This window comes from Topomyia yanbarensis, chromosome 3 (genome assembly GCF_030247195.1).
Source record: "Topomyia yanbarensis strain Yona2022 chromosome 3, ASM3024719v1, whole genome shotgun sequence".
NCBI lineage: Eukaryota > Metazoa > Arthropoda > Insecta > Diptera > Culicidae > Topomyia > Topomyia yanbarensis.
The window spans coordinates 107,520,286-107,544,506 of record NC_080672.1 but is presented as its reverse complement, the minus strand read 5'-3'; the positions used below and the strand labels follow the sequence as shown (position 1 = coordinate 107,544,506).

General features: G+C 36.1%; 1 protein-coding gene across 4 annotated transcripts in view; it reads right to left on the bottom strand.

The window, feature by feature from the left end:
- The window catches only part of LOC131692619 (trehalase-like), a 146,568-nt gene that overhangs the window by 103,550 nt on the left and 18,797 nt on the right, over positions 1–24,221 (bottom strand). For 2 of the 4 annotated variants that reach the window (XR_009306026.1, XR_009306030.1), the window contains exon 1: positions 7,821–8,429. The exons of the other annotated variants lie outside the window; for them this stretch is intronic. The gene's annotated coding sequence lies outside the window, so the exon portion shown is untranslated. Of the gene's footprint in view, positions 1–7,820; positions 8,430–24,221 lie in introns of those variants that run through there. 4 annotated transcript variants of the gene reach the window in all.

Below are 24,221 nucleotides of genomic sequence, written 5' to 3'. Positions count from 1 at the left end.
CGACCAATGCCAAGGGCAGAAGGAAGTCATGAAATTAAGCGTGATCGCACATCACGTCGGTTGTCGATCTGCTGCCAGAACGGGAATGAAGTTCCTGATGCTCGAAAAACGTGACTTTAGATAATTTTTACAGTTCAATGGGTGATTAGGGCGGTCGAGCGTGGCTTTTATAGTAGAAATTAGAACATTAAAGTCGCTACTGCAGAAATTTGAAACTAATGTGTGAAAATGCAAACAATGCCTTAATCGTGCATCCCATCGCGGAACTGATATATTTCGACGAACGTAGATTCTTAGCGTGCGGTACGCTATCAGAACTAGTTCGGTTGGAAACTGCACAATGTGCAGAAAATAAGTTAATTCAAATAATTGGCTTCTGGGTGTGCTCCAATTAATATTGTAAATAGCGACTGAATTCATCAAACATCCGATCCGGTAGGGTGGTTCAAATATAATTGGCGAATACCAGTTTTACTCTTCTGAATTTGATGGATTGATCTCTGAACAAAAAAGGAACGGAATTCTTAAAATATTAATGAGAGCAGTCACCATAAATTCCCCTCCAGGATGTTTATTATTATCATAACCTTTGAACCCAGCCCGGTTTGTTTGAACTCTGTTTGCCAAATTTGGCCTTGCCGCACCGTCATAGTTTCATGAATATGCTGTTATGTATGTACGTATGTACATAGTATGTTTCGAGCTATAAATAGAAACAAAAGCTTAACTCTAAACCGGGGAGGTACTCATTCCGACAATCGTAACTGCGACCAAATGTGCACTGTCACATGGCCACAAGCTAAACCGTGTACATATTCGGCTTAGCTGTTATTTGACGCCATGCAAACGGGCGGTTAAATAAATAAACAATCAAAAACGAAATCATTACCGCCACTGGCAAGTCGCTCTCGGGTATCGCGTGTTTCTAGCACAGGGAGGAAGCCAGTTTTGCACTATTTTTGCTAGTACCTGCAGCTATAGTTAGTGGACTGGTACTGGACTGAATATATTTGAAACAGGCTAGACTACAGGGGTTCTGAGCTGTTGCTATCCCCTATGCAGCGCTAAGCTGAAGTGTTTCTCTGCTCTAATAATGGCACCTTTGGTGGTATTATAAACTAGATAACCACCTTTTAAAACTACCAGCCGCTCTGAGCTAAACTATTCTACTTTCTTACTATGTTGGCATTCTTGCCGACCGGATACTAGTTACAGCAATTAACCTTTGCACATAAATTTCTAGCGAAAACCAGTGTCATAGTGATTGAGAACCTAGGTGTAAGACTTTCTTACTTCAAGGCCAAATTGCAGGATAGCTTTTGTACAGAGTCTGTTAGTTTATGCGTATATTTGACTAGCTAATACCCATCGCGCGTTGCTGCGACTTTCAACGAAATAGGAGTAAAACACAGTTTGTGCCGAAGCGCCATCTGGCGGGCAGATAATCCCCAACCCATAGCACACAAACATGCTCCATAACAAATGTCTATTATGTATATTTTTTTAAGGCAATCGGTTAAGACGTTTGGGAGTCCATAAATCACATACATACAAACATTGAGTTTTATATATACCCGTCGCGCGTTGCTGCGACGTTCAACGAAAAAGGAGTAAAACACAATTTCTTTCGAAGCGCCATTTGGAGGGCAGATAATTCCCAACCAACAGCACACAAACACGCTCCATAACAAATGTCTATTACGTATAAATTTTTACGGCAATCGGTTAAGCCGTCTGAGATTCCATAAATCAAATACGTATGTATTTGACTTTTATTTATATAGATAGATATACTATGATAAACCGATGTTGTCAGACTCATTGCATATGTTAGCGACCGAAAATAGAAGACTCTACTTCGCAAAACCCGCTCAATTTTATTTGAATGTTAAAGTCAGCCTTAAAACATAAAATTTTTCAGCTCCATTGCGAATTTTACACAGGAAGTTAATAGCTGATTTTACATTCGAGAAGAATAAGACGGAGGACAGATCATTTTAATTTTCGGCCGCTCATTGTAGTCTGATAATGACCAAATAAAGAAAGAGTCTTTCATTCTTTAAAACAAAAACAAAAGCATATTCTTCCTTAGTTTTTTTTTCTTATTTTTTTCCTTCAGATAGAAATTTAGCAGTGGGTAGAAAATAACTACGTTTGTGCTATACACTCCGCAAAGTGTATTGTTTATGCAACATAATGCTGTACCGATCTCAATAACATATGTGAATTTTGTTTCCAAGTTGCTGAACAGTTTTGTCGATTTAGTTAGGTGTATATTTTTGTATTCATATTTGTGAATTAATATTACTGTTACTATTGCAGTTAGGCTACTGCAAAAGAAGCACTGTTAAATTCACTATTCAATAAACGATGGTGACGGCTTACACTTACACTTGAAGAATTTCACAAAGATCCGTCTGAAAATCTTTAAAATCGTAAATATCTCGAAAACTATCGCATTTTGGAAGATTTTACATTTTGATTAAAAATGATACTTAAAGCGCGAACACGAAATTATTGCGACACCGAAAATGTCATGCCAATTTTCTTATAATGTTTAAAATCAAACCAAAACTTTAGGGTAGTTTTATACATATATTTACTTCAAAAATCAAAAGAAAAGTTAATCTATGGAGCCTTGAGTGTAAAATTGAACGCATTTTCGCTTGATGCCATCCATCAAAGTCTTTACAGTGTCATCCGGTATCAGTTTCTCAGTTTTTTCCATTTTCTTAACATGTCATGCTCGTCTTTGACTGTCTTCTTGCTCTTCCGAAGTTCCCGCTTCATCATTGCCCAGTACTGCTCCACCGGGCGCAGCTCCGGATAGTTTGGCGGATTCATGTCCTTTAGAACAAAATGGACAGAATTGGCCTCATACCACTCCAGGACACTTTTAGAATAGTGGCATGATGCCAAATCTGGCCAAAATAGCGGAGCTTCGTCCTGCTGCTGCAAGAACGGCAAAAGGCGCTTCTCGAGGCACTCAGATTTGTAGATCTTGCCATTTACTGTGCCCTTTGTCACGAAAGGCTCACTCCTCAGTCCGCAAGTGCAGATGTCCTGCCAAATGAGATATTTGTAGGCGAACTTCGACATTTTCTTCTTCTTAAATTTGTCTGCACATAGAACTTGCTCTTGCCGGTGAAAAATTCCAACCCCGGAATTTGCTTAAAATCGGCTTTTATATACGTTTCGTTGTCCATCACACAGCAGCCATATTTTGTCAGCATCTTCTCGTAGAGCTTCCGTGCCCGAGTTTTAGCCGTCGATTGTTGCCGCTCATCGCGGTTTGGGAAGTTCTGTACCTTGCATGTATGTAGTCCAGCTCTCTTCTTTGCATTCTGGACGTAGCTCTGCGACATGCCGATCTTTTTAGCCAAATCACGGCTTGAGACGTTGGGATTTGCTTTAATCATCCGCTTCACCTTTCCCTCTGTCTTTTAATGTAGAATACATTTAAGCTTTCAATATAGGGGTCCTGTTCCAAAATATCGGCTGCGGCGCCGCGTCAGATTTTGAACGTTAATAACATTTATCATACTTAACAGAATGATTTGATTTTTAGGCCAATTTGTTGAAAATATGTTCCTCTATGCAGTATTAAAATTTGAAGTATGTATAACATGCACTAATAACAAAAAATTGTGTTTTGAAAAATCTTTCGAAAACGACTCGGAAAAGTGAAAATTTTCAGCCCATCCCGCCGTCAATATGGTGGACCAACCGAACAATAAAATAATGAAAAGTTTATATATAGGTCCACTACATGTTTGTTCCTATGATTATTCGTATTAGGTTGCTTGACGAGAGCAGTTGGTAGAGGAAAGACAGCATATTCCTTTGGTTAGGCCATAAGAAGCCGGACGGAAAGGAAAGGCTCATGCAAGGCACGAGAACGAGCGAGAAAGCGATTGTAGTACATATTAGAGAGATTATATAAATATCGGTCGGTCGGTTTTTCTCATCATTCGTTCACAATCCTACTAGCAAGCAGTCAAGTCAGGTTAGAAGTCCGCCGGAGGGAAAGCAGTTGGCAATTATCGCCGTTCGCAGAAGTGCCCCAGCTACTGGTTGCGTTAAGAAGCCCCATCGCTACCAACTACCGACCAGGAACTGTCGCCCTCCTGGAATTAGCCGCAATTAAAGGTCAACGAAGCAACTAATCTGCAGGCGATCTTTCCAGCGTCTGATTCGTGAGATTGTACAGGACTGCAAAGTCGAGCTACGCTTACAAAGCTCAGTCGTAATGATGCCCCAAGAAGTCAGCAATGCCAACTTGATCGGTTTGTTCGAGGATACAAAACAGTGCGCCAAGCGCGTAACTTTCATACCAAATACAACAAACTGGCGAAGAAATACGATATGTGGAAAGAAAGAGAATTTAAATTATCCTCTCTCGCTCGTTTTCGTGCACTGCTTTTCCATTCCTTTCTGCTGCTAATACCATCATAACCAAAACGAATCTGCGTATTCCCCCACCATCCCATGGCCAGTGTTGCCACAATTGCATGTTGCTATTACACTTTGAATTATTTTATCGATCCTCTGTAGTATTGATAAAATATAGAACGTGCAAAGTACACTAGTCGCATGCTTTTATTCGAACTTTTTGGCAGCCTCCGTTGATTAACTGCATAAATCGATTTGTTTGTGCAGCTCCTTGCTAGTAGCAAACTAAATAGCCTTTATCAGCGCTAACAAATAACACAAAAGAATTTAAATTTGTGAAAATCTTTTCCTTCCTTCTTTTCAAATCTGCAACATTTTTTGAAAATATTGTTGAAATGTTGTTATTGAAAAACTGAACATGCAAGTTTGCTAGCACTGGTCACTAGATTGAAGGCAATGGAAAGACAGAATATTCGTTTTGGTTATGCTAGTATTGGTAGCCGAACGGAAAGGAAAGGCACACGAATGGCACGAAAACGAGCGAGAGAGTGATAGTAGTGCTTTCTCGTGTGTTCATATATGAATATTGGTCGGTCGGTTTTTCTCATCATTCGTATTCGTTCAAGCACTAGCAAGCAGCCAGTCCACCGGAGGAAAGCAGTTGGCAATGATGACGGTCCGAAAAAGTGCCCCAGCTACTGGTGGCCCATCGCAACCAACTACCAGGAACTGTCGCCATGCCAGTATTTCGCCCCAATTAAAGGGCAACGGAGCAACTAATCTGCTGGCTAACATTCCAGCGTCTGATTCGTAAGGTTGTGTATTACTTCAAAGTCGAGCTACGCTTACAAAACTCAGCCGTAATGAAGCCAGTGATGCCTACTTGGTCGGTTTGTTTGAGGATACAAAATAGTATGCCAAGTACGTAACTTTCTCGCCAAAGAAATCAAACTGGCTCACAGTGTCCGCTGGGAGTGGGCGTAAATTACAATAAAAGCAACGGTTGTTTTCAGAGCCAATCAATTGTGTTCTAGTGAGAGTTAAACTGAAACTTTCATTTTAAGGTGTGTAACAAATTTTCAACAAGCAACATAATACGTTGTGTGGAAAGAAGTAGCTTGCATACGGAACAAAAATTTAAATTATCCTCTCGCTCGTTTCGTGCACTGCATTTCCATTCCTTTCTGCTGCTATTATCAGTATAACCAAAACGAATGCGCGTGTTCCCTCACCATCCCTCTAGTGATCAGTGTTGCTTCAATTGCATATGTTTAAGAGAAACGTTGAAGTCGCATGCTTCTATTCGAGCTTTTTGGCAGCCTCCGTGCTTTAAATGATTTGTTTGTGCAGCTCCGTGCTAGTAGCAAACAAAATGGCCCTACCAGCGTTTGATGCGTGAGATTGTGCAGGATTTCAAAGTCGAGCTAAGCTTATAAAGTTCAGCCGTAATGGTACCCGAAGAAGCCAGTCTTGTCGTTTTGTTCGAGACTACAAAACAGTTCGCCAGGCACGTAACTATCATGCCAAATATTTCCAACGATCCAGCGCATCACCATCAACACCAACGCCGAAACCAAAGGTTCTTTTCAGAACCACCATTATTACCATAGAGAATTATTTGAAAATTTCCCATTCAAACGTGATTCTGTTGAATATTATTAGATTTAAATTAACGTCTCGAATTGAAGTCACGACGCTCCGGTTATGTGACAGACATTACCCACCCATCTTTTTTTTATTGTGACCACGACTAACGGTTTAATATACACACCCCATTTCAATATTTCGGAAGGAACAGAAGGTCGAGTTTGGAAAGTTTGTAACCCTCATTGTACTTAACCAAATTACACAATGTTCGCACTAATGATTCAGAAATATGACCAGGAATCTTCTATTGGATTTGTAAGTATGTATAATTTACATGAATAAAGGAAAATTGATTTTCAGGAATCAATTATTATCTGTTCTGCCATTGGCCAGTACTATGCGACTTCCTCATGCTAACAATTCATTTCATTGTTAGCCATTTCCCGCACCAAGTCCAACAAAAACGGTCCTTTTCATTTTTGTGAAGAATAATTTGAAATATTCCTCGCCCATATCACCTTTTGTCCGAAAATTCCAATGAGTATCAACATATTTGAAGAACGTGTTCCTTATGTATTCTACATCTCTCCGGTTATGTCACAGACATTACCCACCCATCTTTTTTGTTCTCCGGTCCCTGTTTTCTTCCAGCTCCTTTGCCGTGGTCCAACGTCAACCGCTCCTGGAACCGCTTCAACACTCTGGAGACGGTTGAATGTTGAATGTAAAAAAGTTATGCCCTGTTGAATGTGTCGCAATAATTTCGTGTTCGCCCTTTAGCCGATATACTTTTTTTATTGTGGGACACAAACCACTGCTAGTAGTATTAAAGTCTATTGTGGTAAGCCGATACAAATACAACGTATCGTAAATTATTATTGCCCATTCGCGTTAGTCTATACTTCAAACAAGATGACTCCATACAATAGATATACAAAACTAGATAAAAATTGTAATTTCGCGTTGGGTTATGGTAATACATGCTCTATATATAACGGTCAAATTATCGAATTATTGTTGTTCTGAAATTGAGGAATTTTTATACATTCAGACTAAACGTTTATTGCAAAAAAAATTCTCTCTGGGGTCTCGCGAGAAACTTGAAATGGAAAACTTTGTCTCCCATGAAGCTTACTCGAAAAAGTAAACTTTCTACCTGTAACGCCAACGACAACTCTAATTTGGTTTTAATATCTACTCTTCATACCTATTCGAGTACTTCATAGCAGGTAGTTTATACACATTCCTGAACCCTGGTACTAGAGGCGGTATTTATTGCGACCATCCGGGTGCCGTATTACTATTGCCATTAATTAACCTTTACTAAACGTATACGAACCGGGAAAGATCAACTTGTCGAGTCAATTTTCTATCCTCATAAAATGATCAGGTTCGAATGATATATTAAGTGAGTGAACGTCACCACTAAGACCAAGTAACTAGAAAAGCGACATATATCTTGTAGTACTGGAATAGGCGCATCGCCCTTGTCGACATAAAAATATCGTACACATCGCTTACACCAGATCGGTTCCATTGTTTACATTGCCTGTGCAATCTAGGTTTTATCAGCAATACTGTTCCAATTATAGGTGATGTTTATTGCCACTTTGACCTTGGGCTTGACAACAATCAATCGCCACTAGACGACTGTAGACAGAGACACTAGAAGACAGCCGAGTTGAGCTACATGCACCGAACCTGGTGGGTAATTACAGTTGCGATGATCACATTGAGAGCTAACAAACAACATTTTCAGCAACCTCGCATGCAGCAACAACAAAAAGCACTTTCACACCAATTATCCACGACTGAAATCAGTATCAGACAGCATACCACACCTGCTACGAAAAAAATGCGTCTCGTATTTCTATGATCTCTTCCTTATATTCATCACTCGCACCGGGACTAATCACATCTTCTTCACTCAAAATCAGTGGATTTTCTTTTCCTCACAGAATCACTACTCATTCGCCAACCGTCACACTTTAGTGCAGTTTACATCACTTATTTCGCAGTCTCCGACTTTAGTTGCATAATTGGAGCCCTACTTTCGCGAAGTTATGAACTTCAAGCTGTCAACCAGACACGGAGTATGAACTGGTCACTGGATCATAAACTACAGCAAACGAACACCCGATTACTTTCAACGCTAGCGTGGTTTAAACTCTACACTCTTATCGGTACACCATACGAACGAAATCACTGATAACGGCTAACCACATACACCACGGCGGGTTTGGGTGATCCACAAATAAATGTAAACAAGAGATGTTCTCTAGATCGGGTTGTCCCACAAACAATCATAAATGCCGCCCCGGGCTGTGAGAAGAGCAATGGCCAGTCTCAGACCAGAAGTATAGAAACAAAAAAAAAACAAGATTCAACAACAATCGAAACGCGCCGGCGTCACCGTTTCGCGTCCACTGACTGTGCTGACTGTTGCGTCCGCGGCGTGACGACGGATTAAGATTGCAACTCAGCTGGCCCGAGCATGCTCTGAACAGAAAAAAAAACAAAACGACGACGGGGTAGTCCGCGAGAATGAACCCCTTTCTCGATACCCGCTTAGTGCATGTACTGACTAAATAACGCGACTCGGGCGGTACTCGGCTAGAGACAGAGGGGTTGCAGTGCATGTAACAATTGGAACGAGCTCAAACTGGATTGGCTCCAACCAAATCCGATGAAGGCTTCCCCATGAACATCACAGAAAGTGTCACTACTGCGATGGACTACACAAAAAGTTAGTAGACGAAAGCGGTGGTCGAAGACGTAGGGTGCAGGTCGATCAAGCCGAAGAACTTTTGTGGAAGCCATAGGGCACCCGAGCAAAAACTACAATGCAGAGCTACCATAGATTGAACGGTAGAAAAATCATCAAATATTACATTAGGATGAGTGGTGCTTACGATAGATACGTTTTGAAGCATGGGAACACTGGGCCTGGACCAGGAGCCCCATGATTTTTGGGCCCCAAACTGAGGACGGATAAAATTCCATACCAACGCCTCGACAACTGGATTATTTGTATCTCTTCTTCTCAAAGTTTATATTGGTATTATTGTAACAATATTCTAATGTCTCTTATCGATGAATCGATAGCAAAATAGTTCGGAATCCCCCATTGATTTGTATCCCGTTCAAAGAGCACAAAACAACCAAGCGGAATGATACTAGCGAAAGGAAAAGCGGTACTGTAAGGCCAGGATGGCACTGAACTAGTTCAAGTTTCGCTCAAGCATTTAGGTTAAAGTTCCAACTTATTTTGAGCAAAAACAATAAAATAATGTTTTGCTGTTTGGCGACAAACAGAATGCGATGCCCAATGAATCTCACGGTGTCTTTTTTTAACAACTTTATGCAAAAAACTAGGAGTGGGTAATGTCCGGGACATAACCGCGGTGTTGACGTAGGACTAAACTTGGGCATATCATACGACATTCATGGATAATTTGAACCAATGCACTTTTTGAATGAATGTTTACGGAAATTTCATGTCGAATGAGATTGCCACATTCACTGATTTTCTAGGACTTGCAAAAACCTTCGGGTTTGTAGATTAATTTGATAAACATTTGCTTATATGAATCACTGGTACATGTACAGAAGAATTGACAGGCGCAAACTCAATCCAAGTTATTAAATGGAACTTTCTAATTCAATTCTTCTCCATTATGTTTTCATCCTAAAAAGAACAGTTTGCAGATAACTATTTTTGGTGATACCAGACGAGAATCCTTTCTAACGATTCGAACCTTGCCCGAATTCGCTTCTGCTGCGTACATACACGAACATTCCCCTTTCGCAGCTTACATCGAATGAGCATTGTATATCGCAATGCGATCTCTTTTATAAACTTCTTAGTGCAGATGGAAGTCCATCCTTTTGTGCGACAAATGGAAATATTTTCATCATTCTTTTTGGTGTAGCTTTCGCTTAGTAGCAGGGTTGCCACATTTACTAATGTTCTTGAAAGATTTGCGAAAACCACCAATCAAAGCAGGCTAATTAATGTTTTTATAAAATCTATCAAAATTTACGGTAAAATCTACGGAATCTACTACACAATTGTTTTGATTATTTCCCAACGAATCGCGCAAAAATCTGTTTGTTCCGTTCAGCACAGCGCAAATAATTGACGTTGGAAAACAAATCGGCAACTTCAGCTGCCAAACACTTAGAAACGATCGAAGCATTTTTCCGTCAATGTCACTTTTCTGACTCAATTTTTTGTAGGTATTTTCTTGCTTCCGTCCAATTGGTCAGTTTATTAGTTTTATCGTACATTTTTCGGATATTATTATAGAAAATAACTAACCCGATTAGAGGGAAGTTATTTTCCAAAGCACGAAATGGAAATTTCAATTGTAATTCTTCTGAGAACGATTTTCTGGTCCTAATAAGAACCGTTTGTTGTGAATATTATTTCGCCGTTTCCCGCTCGGCATGATGATTATTCGCTTGGTATGGATAGCGCACAGATTGGTATCTTCCAACAAACTAACCAGGCAGGCCTCGCTGGCTTCTTAGAGGGCCATTACGGCTGAGCTCCGGAAGAGTAGATCGGTTTTGAAATACTGTGCAATCTCACGGACCAGGCACTGGAAGAGCAGCTTGTGAATTAGTAACTCTGTCTACTTCTGAGAGCGATGAATTTCATGCAGGGCGACGACAGTTCTTGGTTGGCAGCAATAAGGCAGTAGCTATGATTTGGTTGGTAGTCCAAATGCAGCTTCTCGTTGAGCAGCACACGTACGTGTGTTCTGCTCTGTGGCTTAGACACGTCTGGCTTTAAGAAAAACTGTGACACCCATATTTATAGGTTCTAGCATTAATGTTGATTCGCATTAAAAGTAGTTTTTGAACTTTTTAAACAAGTTTTACATAGCAAACAAGGTATCAATAGCAAGCGTTGAACGTTTTCCTTTCGATTTATGAAACAATATTAGTAATTCCTTTAGTAGGAGAAAAGTTATTAAGGTTCAAAGTGTACGTAACGCATCCGTTTTGAAAATTTTGAAATGACACCCAGTATAGTAAAGAAAGACGTAAGTCCTACGTCAAAAAAAATCAGCATCTCTGAAACTTCGGGATATGAAAGAATGGGCTTTCCCCTTTCATTTGAAACCAACATCAAAATAATCCGTCGGGGGGGGGGGGGGGGGTCTAGAGCAAAGTTTTTTCATGAAAACATAGATTTTACAATGGAACTAGTCCATATTTCTGCCACTAGATGGTGCTTTACACATTCGAACAACAGTAAAAGTGAGAATCTGATAAATAATTTAATTGTCTACAACTTTGTTAACAACTAAAAACCGATATGAAATTATCCGAAAAAGTTTATTATTTTAACGAAGTCTAAGTCTAAGTTAGTTTCACAGAAGTCTAGTGATTTGTAAGTCAATTCACACGCATTTTTTATTTGCCAAATAGTGGTGTTTAGTTGAACAGTGAATTCAGCGGAATTTGAGTCTTTTTGGAAAGTCTCATCTTTTAGCTGAAAATTATAATTTCAGATTCCACCTGATATAGGGGATATAATATTTTGGGATGAGAAGTCTTAGATAAGTGTTGACCAAACTAGTATGATATTAATATTCTTTTCCAATATAGTGAGTGATTCCTCTCGCAGAAACAGCCTTTTCAATGGTGTGAGCCTTTTTTCATTTTTTCTATTGTTCTCGGGGATGACTGATAACTATTCTTGCATGAATCTCCTGCTCTATTAGCATCTTCGTATAAAATTCACTTGTCCCTAACTTCAACCTTTATATTTGAACAACCTCAATGAAACTTTTAACACCATTGCAATATTTCGCGGATTTCATTGCAATGCTTGGTTAAAAACACTAATTATCCGATTTCAAAATTAACTCAATGTGACTGAACAAAAAACTTTGAGTCTTTGGATCAAGATATTTTTTTTGGGATATATTCGAGGATTTCTATACATATAAGGTTGTTCTTGTACTCAAATCATATTTTGTCTTCAAAAGTAATACATTTCGCATAATCTAGGATCAATTTATTAACGATTTCTCGCATGATTGATAGGAAATGGCCCTAAAATCCAACTGCCACAATATACTTTGCGGAGAAAATTTGAATAAATCGTTTCACGCTAACCACTAATTTGGACATTTACTGCTGTGGTTTGTGTTCAATTAGAAACGTTGTGTCCCAACATTTCGTCTTGGACAGAATTATAATAGCTTACTTAAACTATCATAACCTAAATTATGCGACGTACGGTTCTTTCTAAAACATAAGTGTAAGCAAACCCTTGAAACCAAGTAATACCTACCGATGAATGGTAGTTCCTTCGAACCGACCGGGAAATATTACAAACTTGAATCAAAAGCATAAATAGTTTTCTGTCTCTGTCGAGCATCCTAATTTTCAGAAGGTCAATTAGCATTGTCAACGAAGAAGTTGTAATGAATCCTGTCAAATATTTTCATGTCACTAAACCAATTTATTTTTTTGGTAATGAAATAAGTGCGAGAAAATATATTTCCAAACTTCTAGGCCTCGTGTGAAAATATCTTAGATATAACTCCGTTAAAATTTTAAACAACTTTTCCCGGTGATTGCACATCAATTTTTAGTTGTCAACAATTTTGTGGACAATTAAATTTTCTATGAAATTCTCACTTTTAGTGTTGTTCGAATGTCTAAAGCACCATCTAGGTACAGAAATGTGAACTAGTTTCAGTAGTAAAACCTATATTGTAACGGAAAAATCTTTAAAAAAAAGTTGCTCTGGACCCCCCGACGGATTATTTTGATCTTAGTTTCAATTGAAAGAGGAAAGCCCATTCTTTCATATTCCGAAGTTTTAGAGATGCTGCTGACAAGCGTTCTGCGGATGTGGCGAAATGATTCGTGTCTTCATCACATTTTAAACGAAATACTTACGGTCAGTTTAGGTCAATCGGTGACCGAAAAATCAAATTGTAAGCCGTTAGAATTTTTCATATAAGGGTAGATTACTGCACTTTTGCTTAACTTTTAAACTAAGTTTCGAGGGGCTGCTAGTGCTTGGTTTGAGTGTGTCGTATTGAAAATACCAACATATTTTGAATGTAATCAAAGTAGTAAGTAATTAAAAATACTTCTGTTGTACTTAATAAGGTACTTAATGTCGATGTGCAAGTACTTAAGGTATTTAAAGTACATATTGGCGGCAGGCACGTAGCCAGAGGGGGGGCTAGGGGGCTAAAGCCCCCCCCCCCGAAATTTTTCAAAAATGAATTTAAGAAGCAACATGTTTTTCGGTAACTCGTAAAAAAATTGTGTCTTGTTTGGTTTCAACAAATTAATGGGAGAATGGTGAGGAAGATTGCTATTTCGAACCACCGAAGACATCGATATCTACTCAGTATGCCGAGTCTGATAACACACTTCCTGTCATATTGTGTGACTCGTCGGAAAAACAAAAGAAACTGTTACTTTAATTCTTGCTGGGGTGATCCGTCGGATGATTGAATCGCAGAAGCAAGAAGTGGTGCTCCAGCCAAACGTGGAGGCTATTGACTTCCAGAATTTTTGCATAACCGAATTTCATGATGGGAAATATTTACTGAAGGTGAAAATAGAGGTTATGCTTACGAACTTCGCCTTTAACGAGTTCTACCTTGTCAGGCATTCAGTACTTATGTTATTCAACAAATTATCCCAGGAGAAACCAGTCATTTTGCAACTTGTAACACGTGGTTGATTCTCATATATATGGATGATGAGAAAATCAATGTTCGGCTACAAGATCTGATACCACTTACTTGAACCGCGGGCGAACGACCAGGAAGTTAAAGCCCCAATAAACAAACTTAACTTATTTGAACCGTGGCCATTAAAAGATTCCTGTCACATTTGGGAAAAGTGGAATTTATTATAAAGGACACATCTAGATACTAGACGGCAGGGTCAGCTAGGATTTCGTCCTAGCTGACCCTGCACGTACAGAACGCCATGCGATAGTATCATTATACACGTTACATCTTTGCACATCCATAGTCTCCAATACGATTACCTGAAAAACAAACAATTGCCAAATTTGTGGCTACTGTTCATATAATATTGACGGCAAAAACTGCGTCTAGTATCTCAAAATTAACAGTCAGCATCATCATTGAGGAAGTCGATACTGGTGGCCCGTAAGGGGACAAAACAAAAATGAAATCAGATATTCACGAACATGGACATGGCAGTTACCACGATAATAATACGGAAGTGTACAAGATAGATATGAACGACCACCAAGACGCGGTTGGTTATGAAAAATATTTCTCAGTCAGTAAACAGGTCAATCGCACGAGATCTGTTGGACAACCATTAGCGTTTTATCATTTTCATTATTTACATCGTGGAAATATATTAAAGGCTCAAGGCTTCATTTAGCTAATGCATTGAACCGACTCAAATAAATGAATTATATAATAAAATGTTAGAAGTTTCATAGAAAACTGAGTACAAAAACTGTCCCAAAATTAACATTTATCGCTAGTGATGTCATCTAACAAAACTCATTTTGTGCTAGATATTGGCCTTAATCAAGAAAGTTAGTTAAATCATACGCAAATTGTATTTCTGTAAAAGATTAGAGTACTGTACGATTAATATAAACGTCAGGCCTCTCACTCAAGCGTGCTAAACAAAAACATTTCAATTAGCTGATGACATAGTTGTAGCCGAGACGACAGTTTTTTTTTATTTTCGCATCATTTTAATGCAATAGTATTTCTATTGACACTCAATTTCATTTTATGTTGGGAATGCGGGCCGTATTGAAACACTGTTAGTCTGGAAAATCGAACAATAAGCAAGAAAAAACGTGAAAAAGTAAACAAGCCAAAAAGTGGTAAACCAGCGTTTTTCATGAGGTGTTCATCAACCCACGAAATCGTATATTACTAATTTTGTTGGTATACAGAAACGTACACAGTAGCGGTAGGACTAACTGACGTGATTTTACACTTACTTTCCTTCGGATGTCAATTGATCGATTGATTCTAAACCACATATTAGTCAATCAACCATAATAAACTAAATGTTGCTACCACCAGCAGCATTTTAGTCGCTTTCGATGGTTTCTAATTAATGCTTATGTAAGTTTTAAAACGACGTGTCGATAGATTGATCAGACATCAGTAGGTTATCACGGAGAGCGACTAAAATGTTGTAACTAGTTGAGTCTATAAGTCAATAAGTTGGAATTATTGTTTCGATTTCATGTTTTCATTATATTACAGTCTAAAAAAAAAATTATTGAGCTTGTTCACATTTATAGTTTCTAGTTATGTTGTCAGCAATGATGCATTTAGTAAAATTTTACGTAAATTAGATGATAGTAGTAACAGTGTTAAGTGATTTTCATTCGATTTGTGGACAATTTTTTTGAATAGATTAAATTCCGGGCAGTTACCTTTAGTTGATTAAATCATTGGAATACATAAGTCATTCCACGTCAGTTTTACAACCAAAATTTCAATTCCTTCCAAAATGTTTTCTTACATTCTTCAGCTAAAAATAATTGACACGTATTTTTTGGTTTGGCTAAATATTATATTTTTTTTCAAGTTATTAGCTTTTGAACTTTTGAAGTCTATAAAATTGAACATTTTTCAATCACTGATAACTCGGAAACGACTCGATATATGAAAAAAAATTAAATAAAAAGTTGCGTTTTCACATAAGCTTACCAAAAAAAATCACAATTTTTTTTTGTTATATAGCTTATGAAATTTGCAATTACTTGAAACAAATTGAATTTTTTTAAGGTTGGACCAAATTTTTTATTTATTATTTTCCTTAAGTATTAAAAATCATGTTAAAAAGATTGTGTAAAAATTTGGCAGTGGAATTCTTTGCGAGATATTACAATTATAAACATAAAACAAGGCAATTTTACACTAAACGCCCAGTGAAAGGCCTGTTATAACTAAAATATCTCGTAAAACACTTCGAGTTCCATTCTGAAATTTTCACATAATCTTCTTAATATAGTTATGCAATCAAAATAAATTTGATTTCGGGGGACTTTAAAAAAATATTTGCTTTTAACATTAGAATACCCCCAAAAAAATCCTAAATTTGCAGAATGCGAGTCATTCCACGATTTACAACTATAATTTTAGTTCCCTCCATTTTTTTGCATTCTTTAGCTGAACATTATAGACACGATTTTTTTTACTTTGGCTGAATTTGATATTTTTTTTCAAGTTATGAGTTTTTGAACTTTATAAAATACTAGCTAATACCCATCGCGCGTTGATGCGACTTTCAACGAAATAGGAGGAAAACACAATTTGTTCCGAAGCGCCATCTTGTAGGCAAATAATCCCCACCAATAGCTCCATAAAAAATTCCTACAATGCATAAATTTTTACGGCAATTGGTTAAGCCGTTTCGGAGTCCATAAATCATATACATACAAATATCGACTTTTAATAATATAGTGATTTTTTAAAGTTTTATAAATTTAATAGAATTGGACATTTTTCATTCCCTGATAACTGAGAAACTATTTCTGGAAAAAAGCATTAAATAATAAAAGCTGCGTTTTTGGATGATCTCGGCGGATTTTTTTTTGTAATATTTGTTTTTGTTAAATAATGTATGCATTATGCAAATATTAGTAACAAACAATTTTTTTTCAGGGTAGAGCCAAAAAATCTTTTTAGCTTTTTCAAATAATTTATAATAAAACAAATAATAATTTATATTATACAAATTTCAGAAAGAAATTCGAAGTATTTTACGAGATATTTCAATTACAATAGGCCTATCACTAGGCGTTTGGTATAAAATTGCCTTGTTTTAAGTTTATAATTATAATATCTCGCAAAGTATTTTGATATCCACTCCCAAATTTTTGCACAATCATTTTAACATGATTCTTAATATTTAAAGAAAATAATAAGTAAAAAAATTGGTTCAACTTAAAAAAATTCAATTTGTTTCAAACAATTGCAAATTTCATAAGTTATATAACAAAAAGAAATTGAACTTTTTTTCAGTAAGCTCATTGAGTACACAACTTTTTTATTTAATATTTTTTTCCATATATCGAATCGTTTCCGAGTTATAAGTGATTGAAAAATGATCAATGTTATAAACTTCAAAAGTTCAAAAACTAATAATTTGAAAAAAAAAATCATATTCAGCTAAAATAAAAAATACGAGTCAATTATTTTTAGCTAATGAATGCAAGAAACAAAATTGGAAGGAATTCAAATTTTGGTTGTAAATCAGACGTGGAATGACCCATATATTTTGATTCTATTGATCACCAAAGATCCTCCTTCCTAACTGGGGTATGCCAAAAAATTATGTTAGCATGATGCATTAGAACTGGTAATAGTTACAGAACGCCAGATCAAGAAAATAGAAGTTGAACCATCTACAATTCGTTCGCTAAATCAGAAGATTTTGTGCAAATTTCGACATTCTCTTCGATCGAACATTTTATGGATATTTTTCTACTCATTTCGATTTAGCGTCTTCTACACCTTTTAAACGTGTAGCTTAGAACACCTTGCGTTTTCCAGCACCGTCAAGGATTGTCATATTCGGTTAGCGCATAAATACTGAGAACTCTAGAATATCCATTGTTGCAACGAGAGTAAATTGTAACTTGTAAATAAAAATAAATAATAAAAATCAAATTAAACATCAATAATTCGTTGATGTACTATAGCCTTTTTTGTGACAAAGAACATGGATTGTCTTAGATTTGGCTTTGTTTTCATCAAGAACTTTTCAAAATTTCGTTTAGTTTCTAGTGACAATATGAAGTAATTAGAACTAAAAGCTTTATACATGGGCGGGTAAAGCGTAGTTGGTAAATCGATTGCCTTGTACGCAGCTCATCATGGTTCGTTCATCAATCCCGCACATATAGGGTTAGAAATTTTTCTAAAGAAATTTTCTAACCCAAAAAGAGGCCATAACCATAAGGTTAAAACCTCTATAATCGAAATAAAAAAAGCTTTATGCAATAATTTTTAAGCCCCTCCCGAAATAAACTCCTGGCTACGGGCCTGATTGGCGGTATTTAAAATGTTTTGTCTATTTAAAGTATGAATGCGTTGTACTTAAAATCGTTTCTGTAATTAAAGTAAAATGAATTTGACACGTACTTTTTTAATATTGACGGTATTGTATGTACTTTATAGTACTTAATGGTACTTAAAGTAGCTAATTAAGTACGACTTTTCGCACGGGAAAATATACTTTTGCATATAAAATATTTAAAATAATCCAAAAAGAATTGAAAAACGATCCATAAAAAAGTTGTCCATGTTCCATAAAACAAAACTAAAAATCCATAAAACAGTGTGAATGATCCATAAAAAAGGGTGATTTGATCCATAGATTATGTAAAATTGAACCATAAAATTGTCGCAAAAGAGTAATAATAAAAAAGAGCAATTAAAATCAACCAATGCCCCATAAAAATATTGGAAATGGAACTTTTTTATGGATCGTTTTTCAATTTTTATGGATCATTTTTGTTGTTTTAGCGGCGCAAACTTAGGGCTGCCCTTTTCGCACTGCGTCGCATTGAAGATTTTGTGCTTGCCCCTCGCCAAGTTTACCGCTGCGTTAAACCTTGTTTAAAAGTTAAGTATGGATGAAGTAATCGGCCCTTAGAAATTCTCAATGTGTTCGACTGGGATTAAACCGAGACACACTGGGATAAACATCAATTAGGCTTATTAGTTAATTAGTTAACGTTGTCTATAAAGTGTGAGTAGGCAAATTGTAATTATTTTTAAAATATGCTATTTTGTCCAATTTATTCATCTTCCCTAGCAAAAAAGACAGTTATTTCTATTCGTACAACAAGGATGAAACATTAGTGAACCTAAAAGTTATATTTGCGCTTAGAATCAACATTATATCGGTTGTTTTTAAGGATGGCTAGATTTGCCGAAGTCAAATATTCGTTGAAAGAGACTCTGTGCAGGTTCATCACATCTGAAATGGTATACTGCTCACAATCAAGACATTCCAAACAAATCGACATGGGAGTGTGATTGCGTACTATTGCTAACTTCTGTACTTCATTAACAAGTGAACTACATGTGCTGTTAGCATTTTAAAACTTAACATCTGTATCGCGGTCAAGGTGGCCGGCATACACTGATGAAAAAAAATTGAAACATTAAACCCAACTTATACTGCACGGTCAAATTGTTTACTTACACGAATCCTTGGCACACGCATTTCCATTTTCAGTTAGCCCAGTTCTAAGCAAAATTAAGCATTACTAGTAGGTTGTACATTCTTTAGCTTAAGAGTTATGAGAATAATTTCGAAAAATTTAATGGCAATGCCAATTGGTAACGGTCAGAATCAACAACAAATAATTATTTCCACATTTCGTGAGAACTGCGAGAGTTCAAATATGTCATACTTTACAGATAGTCCTCTAGCATCGTTTGCACATATGTAAATTAACTTTGGCTAATATTGACATACAATTGACTTGAAGTTAACAAGTTCTGATTGAACACATGCAAAATATTTAAGACATAAGGAACTTCACACTTAATTCACGAAAACCACCTTAAACACATCACTGAATACAAAGAAATTTTTCTGATCTGGGCAACGCTCAAATGGTTGGCGGTAAACCAGCCCTACTTCATTTCTCCTTGGCCAGGGCACTCTTCATCCTCAAACAACGTAATGCAACTATGAAGGTCAGATTGCCACATGCTGGTTCTGTTAGGTTACTGCTACCTTATGTAAATGTTATTAAGAGAAACGTCACGCAATATCTTTTATTTCTAGCCTTCAAATGTCCTGATATCATTCCAATTGTCTTCACAATATGTCTCTTTTTGAAAATCTTTGAATTTACAACAGTTTTATTTGTTAACAACAACTTTTCTTGTAACATCGATGTATTTATGATTCAGTCCTTCATGCCTCCAAAATCTACAACGGAACAACAATGTAAATCGTTGTTTTTGATTTCATAATGTATGGGAAAAGATAAAGTTTTTCATTGTTACATCCCTTAACGACCCCCCTTTTACCATGTAAAAATCGGGTTTACAAAGAAATTGGATGTAGAAACAACAAATGTGTTAATTTTTCAATTGTAACTTTTCCAGAATAATATTGCTTTTCGTTGTAATGTAACAATAAAAAATTATGTAATACTGTTGTGCATTTCTATTCGAGTAGTAACTCTACCTTGGAGTCCTGTGCATGACAAAGTCTTTTGACATAAACTTTATGGATCAACTCAGATCAACTAGTGTGTATAATGTCTCCTGATAGCGGAATCTACAACCATATTTTCGCCTTTCTCATATTGTAAGGATATGCAATAGACCGGCAACAATTTTAACTTTTTTTTCGGAACACTGTTAATTCAAATGATAATTGGATGCACAAATCATATGCAAAATATGATTGTGTCTATTGTCTATTTTTATATATATTTTTACATGCAAACTTGAAAACTCTTGTGAGTGAATTAGAGTTTTCGGAAAAAGCTCATATTGGACAAATGAAATGTGAAACCAATTACCGTTTGATTTAACAGTGTTCCGAAAAAAAAAATTGCTGCCGCTCTAATGGGTATCTTTGGCGTTTGTGACCGTAAAAAGCTAGCCAAGGGCATTCAATGGGAAAATATCTATTCCCGAATTTACGTATATATGACTACGTATCTTCAACGTCAACTGCATCAAATAAAAACGACACCCGGTCTATTGACCCAAACGTTTAAATTTTCTTAATCATTTTATGGTTTTCTTATGGTACAACACATCGGAACCACGTAAACATTTCGTCTCGGGTCACCCAGCTAAGTGTAGTAGTATACATTCTTGATTTCGTTTTGCAACTATCGAAAGGACCGGTCGGTGCGGAGTGCGCCTGAATGAACAGTTGTACATATGAATGAATGGTTTGTTGAATGAAGAAAAAGCAAACTCGTCAACCAACTGGACGGTCATGGCGTGAAATTACTGCGGTTGGAATAACCGATCATATGACTACGCACATTTGGAAGGTAATTTGAAATGACGTCATAGGAATGGAATGACAGAGTCATTGGAAGTCATTACTTAAAATAAAGAAGGTATTATTTAAGGTTATTTAAGGGGTTAGGTCATTTTGGGGATAAAAAATAATGCCTCTCTTAATTTTTTTATAGCAAAAGTTTGCAACGTATTGCTATTTATTAAAAGGAATTTCGTACTAATTTAATCTATATTTTTTACAACTGGTTTGTAGAAAACTGACGGTCACCTGTTAATTGAAACTAGAATTTTTGCGGCATAAGCAAAATGTTTTTATAACAATTATTGAATATCTAGTAAGTATCTGTGCAAATCCCTAGTAACATTTGCGGTTTTATGGTAATTTTATAACCACCAGTATTATTGCTAGTTTCTCCTTCATATGTATTCGACAAATAATATTTTGAAATCAAATTCAATTTAATTGAAAAGGTAACACACTGAATACCGCAATGGCCAGGCATAGATGAAATTGTGGATTACAATCGTTACAATTGTTTTAACGGTTGGCATGAGATGATTTCAAGTAATCTTGGTTTGCACCTTTTCTTATTGACTTCTAAAAATATATGAAATGAATCTTATTCTTCATTAGGGTGACTCAAAAAATATTTTAACGTGACTAAGAAACGGTATTTTTAAAGTGATTTTGGTGCGCTGACTTTATTTTTGACGTCATGAAAATTAAAAAAAACGTGATTTCTGATTAAAGTGGCTCAAAAATATTTGTTTTGCTGCTAACGATTAAATAAGATGTTTTAGATTATTTGGCTAAGCAATATTGAATCGTAACATTAAAAAATTACTAGTTATTAGGGCTGTTTAATGATATTTATTTCATTGTGGCGTTACAAATAACGCTAAAAACAAAATATTTTAGACCAACTTGCTGAAGACACGTTAGCTCTATCTTTCATAGTTCCCATTCCACGAGAAATCCAAATATAAGTTATTGTTAGGAAAAATTGTTTATTGAATGCTTCTCCATGATCCAAATATACTGAAAAAGTTTCTTAGACGTCTTTTAAAAGACAAACATTAGATTATTGACATGTTGTGATGGGGGAAAGGGAACAACTTTTAAAAAGGGCATAATTACACGAATCAATTGTTTTGTTGTAGCAAAATTCCAAATATCTCGACAACTATCGCATTTTGGAACATTTTTGCTAAATGAATTTTGCTTTGAAATGATACATAGAATCATATTCTGTGATGAAATCACAGATTTGTATGTAAATTATGTTGAAATTTTAAAACATGTGTAAAGTTAAGTTTTTTACGGATAAGTTCTCGATCGTGAAATCTCATTTAAAATGGTTCTTTTCCTTTTATGTTTTTGTTGACAAATTTAAAAAAAAATTGAAAAATGTTTTTTTGCAATTTGAATTTTTCACTTAAACACTGCGAAAAATGACACAATTTTTTTTTTCAGTGTATATTTTTTCTTACAGCAGTATTCATTTCCTGTAACTCGTTCTCAGATAGTTTTGTTGCATAAAATACGGTAATAGAACTTTCTTTCGAAAATGCTACATGTAGAAACTTTCACGCCCTTTTCAAAAAATGCTCTTTAGTCAAAATAATGTTATTGACCGTGGAAAATGTGTAGTCTTCGATGTCGGTGAAACTTGTAAAGTTTCATTGGAATCTAAGATGATCGGTCACGATTTTCGGGCGGATCTTCATGGATTAATAAAAAGTAGAGTGCTCACAGACAGGACGGACAATTCGTAAATGGTGCACTGTGGTTCAATAACAATAACAATAGTAAGCTTGTGTTTTGTCAGTGTTTCTTATGAGAGGTTTTATTTGCTTCAATTATAAAAAAAATCAATCCTATTTGCAAGGTTGGGAAGCGAACTCAGGTGAACTACGTACCAAGCAATCGATTTGCTAAATACACTATGCTCGCCCCCAGAGCTTCTTTTAAATTCTCCACCAGAACCATTGTTACAGCTGGATATAAAAAATTCTCACCGCATTTTGAAGCATATTCTTCCTACTTTTAAATGGTCGGTGTTAAGTCAGACCGAATTAAGCCGCAACATATCAAAAATAAGATAACATTAGCACTGGATAAAGAATTTCTTCATCAGCCACATTCGACTTTTGCCAGATTGGAAATATGTAACAATAATTGCGATTCAAGTTTTAAACTCGTTTTTCTCGAAATCAATATATTGTCGCTTAGTCCGGTCTGACTTAACACCGACTATATGCATCTGTCCGATTTTGTACGATTCGCAGATTCAGTACAAAATAGGCCTTTGTTTCAACAAAATATGCGATTTTTTAGTAAAACTTGATCATTTAATCTAGTCGGTACTATCTCACAAATACACTGAGGGTCGTGGAAATCGAAAAAAATCTTGTTTTTCCAATTACCGTCGTGCGGGACTACTTTGGATATGTGAGGCTACTTTGCACACTTTAGGTATTCAATATTTACTAACAGACACGCTTTTATTAGTTTTATTATACCTACCTCTTTTAACCATGTTGCATATACCCATATATATTATTCTTAACACTGTTTACCAAAACAAAACACTTCAAGGGTCGATAAAAGTGATTGGAGGCTCAAAAATAAGACTTCTCGACAAAAAATCTTGAGTGTTCCGAGACCACATACTGTTTTTCGGAAAGAAGAAGAAAAAAGATGAAAAATGGCGTTTTCCGTTTGTTTCTAGTACGTCATGATCGGTTTTTATGGGCATTTGAAGGTTTTTGTGTGATGAAAAATTGGCGTTTTTCGTTTGTTTCGAGTATATAAGGATCGGTTTTTATGAGCATTTAAAGATTTATGTATCTTTAAAAAAGTTGTTTTTAATGTCATTATCAATAACTTTACAGAGATACCAAACCTCTAAATAATGTTTTGAGTTTATTCTCCGTAATTATGTCTAAGAGAATTAATTACCAAAATAGTTTTTTTCAAGAGATGCTCTGTATTATGTTTTATAACATTTTTTGAAAACATTGAACCTCCAAAGCTGGTGGTTGCGAAATAATCTGATCTTGGACGGGAAAAAAACTGGTTTCGAACCTTTATTTCCCAACTCTTGACGTAAAAAGTGCATAACTTGAGAACGTGGCCTTGTGTACTAATTACGCCATCAATTTAGCACTCAAATATACATCATAAATAGCCCCTTAATTCGCTTTTTTATTTTGCAAAATTTTCAATCT